This window comes from Chrysochloris asiatica, unplaced genomic scaffold (genome assembly GCF_000296735.1).
Source record: "Chrysochloris asiatica unplaced genomic scaffold, ChrAsi1.0 scaffold00240, whole genome shotgun sequence".
In the NCBI taxonomy this organism is placed as follows: Eukaryota; Metazoa; Chordata; class Mammalia; order Afrosoricida; family Chrysochloridae; genus Chrysochloris; species Chrysochloris asiatica.
Genome location: NW_006408758.1, coordinates 943,578 through 954,590, shown reverse-complemented (window position 1 = coordinate 954,590; position 11,013 = coordinate 943,578). Strand labels below are relative to the sequence as shown.

The following is an 11,013-nucleotide window of genomic DNA, read 5'->3' as shown; positions in this document are numbered from 1 at the left end:
TCTTCCTTCCATTTCATCTATTCTACTCCTCTGCCCTTTCAGAGTGTTTTCTATTCCTGCTATTTTGTTATTGATTGTTTGGACCTCTTTCTGTAGGTTTTGAGTTGTTTCCAATGCTGTAACTATCTTGTTTGATTGCTCTTGTAGCACTTTCCTAACTTCTTCCTTATTTTTTTCAACTCCATTGTAAAGTGTTTTGAAATGTTTTATAATCATTTTTCTGAATTCTTTCTCAGGCATTTCCAGGGCCTGCCCTCCTTACAGAATGTAATCCAGGTTTACTTCTAGGTCATTTGTCTCAGATATTTTATCTTTTTTCTGGACATGTACTGATATGGTCATCTGCTTTTGCTTCTTGGACATGTTTAATGTTTATCTGTGGCCCTAATACTTAATTGAGTATGTATTTTGGTAATTTTTTTATGCTTTCAGATTGCTCCCAGTTAAATGTGATCAGGATGTCTTCTTTCCTTTTCACTCTTTTTATTGCTTAACTCAGAGTAACTTTCACAGGTGTTGCCTGTTTCCCTGGTATATGGCAGCTGGTATTGGTTCTTTCCTGGGTGTTGGTGTTTTATAAAGTGTGATTGCAGCTTGGCTATTTGGCAGCAGTTGCTGACTCTTCTTGTGTAATATAGGGAGATAAAGAGTCCTCCAATAGCATAAATGAGGCTATGTAACAGCCAAACAACACCATTTGGGTAAAAAACAAAATCAAAATAAAAATAAAAACAAAAGCAAAAATGAAAGAGGAAAAAGAGAAAACAAAAACAAAAACAAAACAAAAACAGAAGAAAATAATGTAGTACTAGCAAAAACAAGACTGAATACAGCAGTCTCTAATCATGAAAAAGAGAGAGGTGGTAGAGAAAAAAAAGAGGAAAAAAAAATTCTGTAGCTTAATATAAGTATATCTTTAATGTCCTAATTATATTTCAGTCACTTCTGCCCTCATTTTCTTGTTGTTAAGTGCTGTCGAGTCAATTACGACCCATATCAACACTGTATTGGCTTTCTGAGGAGCAGCTGGTGAGCTTGAACCACTTACCTTGCAGTTCAAAAGGCTTTGCTATCTGGTGCATTAACCCAAAGCGCTACACCGGGACTCCTTTCCTACCAGTGATAAAAAGCAGACCAAAAGGGAGGCACATCAGCATCTCATCTTGGGCTGAGTGTGTGGATTCCTGGCAGAAGAAACCACCAGCAGTGAGGGTGGGTTGTGGCCACTCGGCTCAGCCCCTACCTCTATTCATCAGAATGGAGGTGGGCAAACAGTGAACGCACCAAATACCCGACACCAAAGAAAAAAATAAAATCAGAACCACGCAAAACTGACAAAGTATATTGTGCACCTTTTTTTCTCAAGGTTCCCGCAGCGTGTTTCCATGGTGTCTCTCCTGCCCCTATTTCGTCCCGCCGCTTGGTCTCGCCCAGGATGTCAGCTCAGGCCTCTTAGCCAGACCTGGCAGATTCAAAAGTACGCGAGTTTTCACTTTAGCTCCAAACTCCACAAGCTATAAGCCTTCAAACTTTTAAACTATTCCTATCTCTGTGGGTCCGAGTTTTGGAGCTCTGTCCTGGTTCTTTTTTGTCTGGAATTCTGAGTTATTGCTGACGGCAACCTTCGCTACACCTTCACCTTAGCCGCCATCAAGCCCCGCCTTCAGCCATCGCAATTTTGAGTTTTTGACTGCTGCTTCATGAGTGTTAATTTTGGATCCAAGCAAAATGTATTCTTAGAGAACTATCAGCCTATAATAAGCAAGGTTGTGTCATCTGTATATTGTGGCTGATAATAATTTTTCCTCCAAATCTGGTTCCAAACTTTACTTTATATAATCCAGCTTCTCTGTGTGGTTAAAAGGTATAACCCAGTCACACACTGTCCCTGATTTTAAACATTCAGTATTTCCTTGTTCTTTTCTAATGACTATTGAATAAAATATGCACAGGTTCCTCATAAGTACAGTTAAGTGTTCTGGAATCCAAATTCTTTGCAATGTTATGCAGAGTTTGTTATGATCCACACAGTCAAATGCCATTGGATTGTCAATAAAACACAAGTAAACATTTTACTGATATTCTCTGCTTTTAATCACGATCCTTCTGACATCAGCAATAATATCCTGTGTTCAGCTTTCTTTTCTCAATCTTCCTTGAATTTCTGGCAGCTCTTTGCCGAGGCACTGCTATAAAAATGTTTAAATTATCTTAGCAAAATTTTACTTGCATATGATATTAAAAATATTGTTTGATGATTTCCACTTCTTGTTGGGTCATTTTTCTTTGGAATGGGCACAAATATGGATCTCTTCAAATCAACAGTCCAGGAGGTTCTCATCCAAATTTCTTGTTATAGACAAGTGCATGCCTCCAGTACTGCATCAGTTTGTTAAACCATTTCCATTAATTCCTGAAATCTTGTTTTTTGCCAATTCCTTCAGTTCAGCTTGGAGTCTTCATTCAATACCAACATTTCTTGATCATATTGTATATCATCAAATTTTTAGCATCAATAATTTCTTTTTGATATAGTGATTGTGTATTCTATTAATCTTTTGGTATTTCCTGTCTCACTCATTATTGTGCCCACACAATCCTTCAGTATGACAACCCGAGACATGAATTTTTTCTTTAGTACTTTCAGCTTTAGAAAGAGCTTTTGATTTGCTAGTTCCATTTATTGCAATGTTGGCTCACTGATTTGTATTATTGTTGCTGTTTGGGTTGTTGAGTTGGTTCCAACTTATAGTGATCCTGTATAAGGTTTCAGAGGAGTGGCTGTTGAGTTTGAACTACCGACCTTGTGGTTCAAATCAACCTCGTGGTTGAGTGTTTACCCTACAGCACCACACCAAGATTTGTATATATGTCCCTAATTTTGCTGAGGAATTTTCCTTCTATTCCTATTTTTTAAGTGTTTTTTGAGGAATTGATTTTGGAATTTCTGCAATAATTGACATGATCAAATGGTTCTTTTCCTTTGTTTAATTTATGTGGTGGACTATTTGACTGTTTTCAAATTTTGGACCATTCTTGCATACTTGGTGTGAATCCCATTTGTTCATGGAGTATCAATGTGTATATATATATATATATATATATAATTTTATTATTATTATTTTTTATGTTGTTGAATTATACTGGCTAGGATTTTAACATCTCTGCTAATCAGGAATGTTGTTAGGTACCATTGAATTGGTACTGACTCATAGCGTCCTTATGCACAACAGAATGAAACACTGCCCAATTCTGGGCCAACTTCACTATCATTGCCATGCTTGAAGCCCACTGATGCTGCCAATCCATCTAGCTGGGGATCTTCCTCTTTTTCGCTGATCATCCATCTTACCTAACATGATATCCTTCTCTAGCGACTGGTCCCTCCTGACAATATGTCCAAAGTATGAGAGATGAAGTTTGACCATCCTGGCTTTCAAGGAGCACTCTGGCTGCACTTCTTCTAACACAGATCTGTTGGTTCTATGGGCAACTCATAACATTTTCAATATTCTCCTCCAACACCATAACTCAAAAGCATCAATTTTTTTATGGTCTTCCTTATTCACTGTACAGATTTTGCATGCCTATGAGATTATTGAAAATACCATGGCTTGGTTCAGGCGCACCTTAGTCCTCAAGCTGATACCTTTGCTCTTCAACACTTTAAAAAGGTCTTGTACAGCAGATGTGCTTAATGCAATATGTTATTTGATTTCTGTTTCCATGAGTGTTGATAGTTGATAGATCAACATCCAAGAAGAATGATGTCCTTGACAACTTCAATCTTTTCTCCATTGATAAGAATGTTGTTTATTGGTCCATTGGGGAGGATTTTTGTTTTCTTTACATTGAGATGCAATCCATACCGAAGGCTGTGCTCTTTGATCTTCATCATTAAATATTTTAAGTCCTCTTCACTTTCAGCAAGCAAGATTGTGGCATCTGCATATCATAGGTTGTTAATGACTCTTCCTCCAATCTTAATGCCACGTTTTTCTTTATATAACTCAGCTTCTCGGATTATTTGTTCAGCATACGGGTTGAATAACTATGGTGAAAGATTACAACCCTGTCATACACCTTTCTTAATTTTAAACCACTCAGTGTTCCCATGTTCTGTTTGAACAACTTCCTCTTGGTCCAGGTTCAGATTCCTCATGAGCACAAATATGTGTGTTAAGGAATACTTATACTTCACAATGTTGTCCATAGCTTGTCATGATCCACACAATTGAAAGACTTTGCATAGTCAATAAAGCACAGGTAAACATCTTTCTGATATTCTCTGCTTTCAGCCAAGATCCATCAGTCATCAGCAATGATATATGTCATTCCACAGATTCTTCTGAATCCAGCTTGAACCTCTGGAGGTTCTCTGTCAATGTATGCTTGCAGCCATTTCTGTACTACCTTTATTAAACCTTTATTCGCACAGGATACCAAAGATATTGTCCAATGATTCCCACATTCCATGGGTCACCTCACTTTGGAATGGGCACAAATACAGTTCTCTTCCAATCATTTAGTCAGATAGTTGTCATCCAAATTTCTTGGCATAGGTAAGTGAATGCCTCCTGTGCCACCTTGCTTTCTTGAAAGATTTCAATTTGTATTCCATTATTTCCTGGTGCCTTGTTCTTTGCCAATTCCTTCAATGCACTTTGGACTTCTTCTTTCAGTATTATTGGCTCTTGATCCTATGCTACCTCTTGAAAGGGTTGAACATCAACCATTTCTTTTTGGTACAGTAACTCTGTATTCCATCATCTCTCTCTCCCTCTATTTTTTTTTTTTTTTTCTTTTCTTTTCTTTATCTTTTTGAGGGCCTGGGAGATTTTATTAAAAGACTCAGGGCTTCACACAGCTCTCTATAAAAACAACATCTATCTCTCCACAGTAACACACAGGGGCGGGCACCACCCACAAGGAGGGGACACTCCTCAGTTGCCTGGGGGAGGAGGAGGGAGGCTCCCTGGGCCATCGGACGGCAGCGGGGGCCTCAGTATTGGGGGCATGGGAGTTGGGGGGTGCACTCCAGGGTTTGAGGGGTGTACACCAGGAGAAGAAGGGTGTACTCCCGGAGGATGTGGGTATACTCCAGGAGGCTGGGGGTGCACCCCTGCATTTTGAGGATGGACCCCTAGAGCCTGAGAGCAAACTCCTGGGCCTGCTGGGTGGACCCAGGTGCAGGTGGGTGCACTCCTGGCGCCTGGGGGTGAACAGCAGAAGTATGTGGGTATACTCCCGGAGACTGAGGGTAAACTCTGGCGGTTGGTGGGTGTACCCATGGGACCTGGGGGTGCACTCTGGCAGATGGGGGGTGGACCCCTGGGGCTGGGGAGTGGACACCTGGGGACAGATGGTAGACCCCAGAGGTTGGTGGGTGAACCACCAGGGCTGGGCAATGGACCCCAGGGTCTCTTGGGGACATCTGGGGGTACCAGAGTGGGTGGCAGGGGCAGACTGTCAGGTGGGTGTGGGGGCAGGGCCTCAGGCAGAGGTGGACACGGAGGCAGGCCATTCATCAGAGGGGGTGGGGGCGCTTCACCCTGGGAGGCCCGGCAGGGAGGCTGGGTGGTACAAGGGGCTTTTCAATCTTCAAGTTGAACTATAGGAAGAATTGCTTGGTCTCCTGATTCCAGTGGGTCCAGAACTTGTCCTTGGCCTTGTTGATCTCTCTGCTGGGCACCTTGAAGGCAATGATCTCGTAGCGCTCCGCGGCCATCAGCAGGTACTGCCAGCGCCGGTCTGGGGGCTCGTTCCTCTGCTCATAGGCGGACATGAAGCGGTGCCTCGGCATGGTGTCCTCAGCAATCTCCGGGTAGTCATTCTGGAAGAGCAGGCTCTGCCTTCCCACCTCTGTGTTCCTCTGCTTGGTCACTTTGTAGCTGGGACGGCCGATTTTCACAAACTTCTTCACCTCGACCTTGACCTTCTCGGGCGCAGGCTGGACTGGGGCCTCCTTGGTCTCTTTGGCAGCGTGCCAGGCCAGGTTGTTCTGACGCTTTTTTCCTTGGGTGTGTGCCAGGTAGCTGCTCTTATTTTTGTGTAGCGTCAGGCAGAACTTTCACTCAAAAGAGCCCAGGTGGTTCTTCATGATATACGCGTCCTTGTTGATGTCCACGGTGTCCAGGGCCATCTGCCTTTCAGGCGCTCTCAGCGGTCACGGTTGCTCTCGGAGGAGGAGGCCACACCACCACTCCCGGCTTGCCACTCGGTAGGTGTTGGAAATCCATGGTGCCGGTCTTGGGGTGTCAATGGAGCAGGAGAAAGCCGCAACGGACACCAACACCACTAGGCCCCATGCTCCTGCGTCATAGATTTATGAAGGACTTCCGGAGCAATCGAAACAAGACCGCACAGTAGTGTTCATTCAGCAAGTTGAATGTTTACCTTCTCATCTGTTATGATGTTAGGGAAGTTTTCTTACAACAACTCTTAGTGCATTTTTTCTGTGCTTCTCTTTGTCTCATCCTTTTCTGAAATTCTGATCAACCATAAGTTACTTTTCATGGTGTATCACATGAATCTTAGGATTTCATTAGATTTTTTTCCTTTGTTTTCTGATTGTTCTTCTAGTTTATTAATATTCAGATATTTATCTTCATGCTCACTCATTCAGACTTCCACTGATTCTGATCTACTCTTTTACCTTTTCAGTGTATTGTCCATTTCTGAAATCCTAGGATTAATTTTTGGGATTTCTATTTCTGATTTTGTATTATCTCAAATCTTTTATCTAGTTATTATTATGTTTTGCTTATTTCTATAGTTTTCACTAAATTCCTCCTTGTTTCTCTTAACTTTCCTGTCAACCATTTGAAGGTGTCTAAATTCTTTTTCAGGGAGTTCTAGTGCCTTTTTTCCTCAAAAAAAAAAAAAAATTTTTTTTTCTATCTCTGGCACTTGGTCATTTGTTTGAGTCATTGTGTTTTGTTTCTTTGTGTGCACAGAAATGCTTTGTTGGTTCTAATACATTGTGATGTTACTGTATTTTTACTCAATGGGTGATTTTATATTTTTGTTCTTAAAACATCAACTGCCTCCTGTTGGATGTGATTAGAGAATAGAAGCATGTACACTATTTCATGCAACTCAATGTAGGATGGGTTTCATGGATGGTGGTTGTTGTCATTAACCAGATGTATATCAGCAGGTATATACTCTTGCCAAGTGGGTGGGCCACAGAAGATATGGTTGTGGCTGGATTAAATAGGCATGTATGCTGTCTTCCACTAGGTGAGGCAAGAAGAGAAAACACACATAGGAGAAAAAAATAAATAAACAGGTAAACAAAAAAAACAATCTCAGAAAAGAAAACAGTAAAGGAGGAAAAAAGAGTAAGTAACAGCTAGAAAATAGTAACTAAAAATCAAAATCAAGGAGAGAAAATTAAAAAAAAAAAAAAAAAGAGAGAGAGAGAGCCGTTTTTACATTCCAAGTTCTGATTATTAATGATGTTTGCAGCTATTACTTTTTATTTTGATTTGTGCCCCATCAGCAAATGAAGAGCCTGAGAGCATTGCTCAATTTAAGTTATTAAGGTCAGCTCTGATTTGCGGAAGCATCTACTTCCCAATTGTATTTTGAATGCATGCCAACTGGAAGGGCTCGTCTTCCAGCACTATATCAGACAATGTTCCATTGATATCCATATGGTTTTCAGTGGTTATTCATTCATCAGTGGTTAGCCTTTTCTGTTTCCTAGTCTGTCTTACCTTAGAAGCTTTGCTATAACCTGACCACCATGGACTACCTAGCTGGTATTTAAAATACCAATGATACAGTTTCCAGCATCACAAACACACAAAAGCCATCACAGAATAGCAAACTGACAGATGAGTGAGGGATTAGGGAATTTAACAGATTACAACTATGGATCAGAAATATTCAAGATATAATTGTTTGGTCAGGGCAACCACTTCCTTTTTGATTTTTGTTGTGAATTATGTGATAGTTTACATGGGAGAACATTAGCTTTACATTCATCCTATCGTATATCGTTTCATTGCCATGGTTACAATCCCCTCCATGCATCATCAACCAACCAAGGGGTATACCCTGCAAACCTGCTCCACCCCCGGATCATCAGCACACAGCCCCTCTCCCTCTCTGGGTTTAAAGTCCTCAGCCACTCCATCTCTACACATCATCGTCTCTGCCTCCATCTCTGGCAATACTGTTTCTCTGGGTAGGGTCCAGCTCTCCACTCTTCTCCCTTGATAGTCCCAGGGACCTCTGCTCCTGCCTGCAAAGTTAATCACTCTCCTCCATTTGCTACAAAATGTCTACCTTTGCATTTTCAAACCTCATAATCAGTCCTGATAACAATTATTCACTATTGTATCACAAGAGACCTATCTGCATTTCTTTTCATAAGCCCCACCTAGACAGCTTGGATACTACTCAGTGGAGATTATACCTTCCTCCATGTCCTCTGGATCTAGGTTCCCTCTTGAAAGCTTGTAAACCAATTACTTCTTGCCTTTGTCCCCCCCCCCCATTTTGGGTAGCCAGTGCCCAAGTTGCCCATCCCTGTCTATTCTGTGTATGGAGGGGGTGGGAATGATCCTTGCTGTAAAGATTCGTTCCTTCTTTTGAGCTACTGCATCCATAGGTGTAGGTCAAATTCCTCAAATTGTATCAGATTACTCTTTTTTTCCCTCTTCTTTCATCTTCTAGTTGAGCTTTGATCATCCAGTCATTGAAGCCAGGTCAAGTGGGTATTACCTGCAGGTGTGGCATATTCTTATGCATATGCCCTCTCTTATCAGCTGGACACTTCACTCTCCTCTCTAGTCCTCTGTGGCTATGTCCCTGACTCTGGGCCCAAGAGTCCCCAGGTCTTGCCATACTGCTGGCCAACCAGGTCTCCACCCAGCTTCACAGGAGTCTATTGAACATTGTAGGGCTTAGCTCACAACTTCATTGCTGCTTTTCCCTCATGTCCTCTTATCGGTGATGAACGTGATCATCAATCAGAGCATGTATCCCCATTGAGTCTTAGTCTTGGAAGGGAGTTTGCCCTGAGTGGACCTGACCATTTGCCTTTACATCTCCTGGGCAAGCAACTTGTTATTGTAGTAATCAATCAGTCTGCCTATATTGTTTTATATTTTTCCTGTTGGTCTTTCTTTCAAGAAGTATCTTCTCTTCTTCTGGCCACTCCAGGCTGGTCTGCTCATCCTTTCAAGTGGAAATTTCCCACCTCAGAAGATTCTGGATGCTGTTCAGGATTCCACCTATGGTCTTATGTAATGCAGAGGCTCCACAGGAAGCCTCCTTCACTGGGCAAGCTGTAGTCCATTTTAGGTATTCCAATCAGTTATAGGAAGAAGACAGACTTACAAGCTTTTTATGGTGATATTTCTGGTTATTTCTTTTTTATAATGGTATGCCAGGAAAACCAAGATTCAAAAGGCAACCTTTCCCCAGCCCCCCTGCACCATTCCAAGCATGTCTCAATCCCTGTATCCCAGAGCCCTGTTGTTCCAAGGTTGTGCATATATCATTATTTACCTCTGTAGTAGGGGTGACAAAGGGCATTCTTGTTTGGTTCCTGTTTGCAGAGGGAAGGCTTTCAGTTTCTCTCCATTGAGAGTGGTGTAGGCTGTTGGTTTTGTATATATGCTCTTAATCATGTTTAGGAATTTCCCTTCATTTCCTACTTTGTTGAGTGTTTTTATCAGGAATGGATGTTGGATTTTGTCAAATGCCTTTCTGCATCAATTGATATAATCATGTGGTTCTTTTCTTTTTTCTTATTTATATGGTGGATAAAGTTGATCATTTTTCTAATGTTGAACCATCCTTGCATCCCTGCTGTGAATCCCAGTTGGTCATGATGTATTATCTTTTTTGTGTGCTGCTGGGATTCTGTTGGCTAGGATTTTATTGAGAATTTTTTCATCTATGTTCATGAGGGATATTGGTCTATAATTTTCTTTCTTAGTGATATCCTTCCTTGGTTTTGAAATGAGGGTTATGCTTGCTTCATAAAATGTATTAGGCAGTTTTGATCTTCCTCTATATTCCGGAATAATTTGAATAGAATTTGTTCCGTTCTCCACTCTTCCTTCTGTTGATTTAATTCTGGGAGGTGCCACCATGTATGTGAATCTCTGGTTGTTGTCTGTTCTTGTTCATTCTCAGTCCACAGAACTTCCTATAGGATGTTTCGTAGCACACGGTTGGCTTTCACAAAATCCCTTTACTTCTGTTTATCCTGGAATGTTTTGATTACACTGTCACATTTGATTGATAACTTTGCTGGATAAAGGATTCTTGGATGGCAGTTGTTTTTTTTTTTTTTTCTTTCAGGGTTTTATATATGTTTCCCCATTGCCTTCTTGCTTGCATGGTTTCTGCTGAGAGATCTGAGCTTAATCTGATTTGCTTGCTTTTGTATGTAACACTTCTGTTTTCCCTAGCTGCTTTCAGATATGTCTCCTTATCTTTTAGTTTTGAAAGCTTGATTATGATGTCTCATGATTTTCTTTTGGGGTCTATCCATCCTAGGGTTCACTGATCTTGAATATTTATCTTTTCACTTTTCAGGATGTTAGAGAAATTTTCTTCTAAAAATATGGAATACTTCACAAATTTGCATGTCATCCTTGCACAGGGACCATGCTAATCTTCTCTGTATCATTCCAATTTTAGTATATATGCTGCTGAAGGGAGCATGGCAACCACTTCTTATCCATGCTCACAGATAGACATTTCTCTCTGTCCCTTGGCCTGGCCTTTGCCTTGCTCAGTGTTACAAAGCTCTTTTAGTAATGTTGATAAATGTTCCAGAGGAATTCTACTCAAGCAAGCCTCAGCCCAAAAATCCTTCTAGTTTCACTAGTTGGCAAAGGTAGTTCTCCAGATTAACTGGCTGGAAGCACCCTTCTTTACATGCAAGCTTTCTACCTGAATACACTCAGCTTTATTTGCTCTGAGTCAAGCTTTATGCTCAGCTTTACATTGATCTGTTTCACACACTGGCTTTTCATTTTGCTGCTA

At 41.1% G+C, this 11,013-nt stretch overlaps 1 pseudogene; it reads right to left on the bottom strand.

Annotated features, from left to right (window-relative positions):
• Nucleotides 1–4,943: 4,943 nt before the first annotated feature.
• LOC102838909 lies at nucleotides 4,944–6,239 on the bottom strand (annotated as a pseudogene).
• Between the last annotated feature and the right edge of the window lie 4,774 nt (nucleotides 6,240–11,013).